Source organism: Aplysia californica, unplaced genomic scaffold (genome assembly GCF_000002075.1).
Source record: "Aplysia californica isolate F4 #8 unplaced genomic scaffold, AplCal3.0 scaffold00207, whole genome shotgun sequence".
Classification (NCBI taxonomy): domain Eukaryota; kingdom Metazoa; phylum Mollusca; class Gastropoda; order Aplysiida; family Aplysiidae; genus Aplysia; species Aplysia californica.
The window spans coordinates 700,039-701,533 of NW_004797477.1; the positions used below are offsets into that span (position 1 = coordinate 700,039).

Here is a 1,495-nt window from a genome sequence, read left to right on the forward strand (position 1 = left end):
CTCTCTCTCTCTCTCTCTCTCTCTCTCTCTCTCTCTCTCTCTCTTCCCTGTTTTTAAAAGTAAGTGTATGGGTTTAACGCCCTAGGAACCGTGCAAACTTCACAAAACGAACAAAATTCAAGAACTCCCAGTCTTGAATTCGAACCAGGATCACCATCGTGATACTAACTGAGCTTACGAAGCACCCCAGCCTCTTTCATTTGTATTGAAGGGAACGGGTTCATACATGGGATTTGGGGGGGTGGCGGGAGGGGGGTAGGCGGATGTGCCCTTGAGCAAGCCACGATAACCTTAGCTCAGACTTAGGATTCTACACAACTTCAATCAGCAATGGTGCATCTGTCTAAGTCAGTATGTTGCACAGAACGTATTTATGGACCGAGTTTTTGTACGTATCTTGCATGTTACTCTTTTGTAAATCAAATTTCTCCACAGGAATCAATAACAGTGGAACTCATGTTAACCCTTTCACACCTATTGTCAGCCCACAAAAAAGCAAACAAAAATACTATTACAAAGCGTGAGTATAATAGTACAACAATATTAAGGGCTAACATTTTCCACCATGATTTTTTTAAAGGTTATGATGACACTGAGAATTGCAATGGCTAATGCTAGTTTCAATACAATGAGCCCAATACTGAAAAACCGAAACATGTCAATGACTACCAAAAGGAAAACCCTGAAATGATATATATACGAGACGTCCACCCTTTTATATGGCTGTGGACGCTGGACAAACACTAAAGACAGTGAAAATAAATCAGAAGCAACATAAATGTGTTTTTTTAGGAGACTGCTAAAAATATCCTGGAAGGAAAAGAAATCAAATAAGGTTGAGCAGAATGAAGCCGTGGGACTCTCACTGTTAAAAACAATCAGGAAACGAAAAATGCTGTTTTTGGGATACCTGATTAGACATAAATGTCTTGAACATCTAGCTCTCAAGGGCAAAACTGAAAGCAAACGAGGCAGGGTTAGGCCCAGAGCAACCAACTAAGGGAACCTAAACAAGTAAATGGGTAACGGGGAAAGATCAGGGGAGAGTAGCTTTTTTAAGAGCATCCGAGCAAAGGAATGAATGGAGAACCATGATCGCCGATGTCTGTCGCAGATCTGGTACTGAATGATGATGATAATACTGAGACAATGATATTCTCCGTGAACGAGGTACTCACCATACACGTGCACGCTGACAACAGGGCGGACTTGTGTTTGACTCTAGATAACGTTAGAAACCTCCCGGGTCGTGCTTATTTCCTGTGTGGTAATAACCACGGCGCTTTCTGTCTGTGTCTGTGAAGGACAGGGGTGGGGCAGGTGGTCAGAACTAGCATGATGATGATGATGAAGAGGAGGAGGAGGAGGAAGAGGAGGAGGAGGAGGAGGAGAAGGAGGAAGAAGAGGATGATAGTGATGAGGAGGAACAGGAGGAGGAAGAGGATGATGATGATGATGATGATGATGATGATGATGATGATGATGATGATGATGA

At 42.8% G+C, this 1,495-nt stretch overlaps 1 long non-coding RNA gene across 1 annotated transcript in view; it reads right to left on the reverse strand.

Moving 5' to 3' along the window:
- Positions 1-1,156: 1,156 nt before the first annotated feature.
- Positions 1,157-1,495, reverse strand: part of LOC106011891 — a 93,067-nt gene continuing 92,728 nt past the window's right edge. The window contains exon 4 of the long non-coding RNA XR_001184887.2: positions 1,157-1,296. This is a non-coding gene — a long non-coding RNA (uncharacterized LOC106011891). The remainder of the gene's footprint in view (positions 1,297-1,495) is intronic.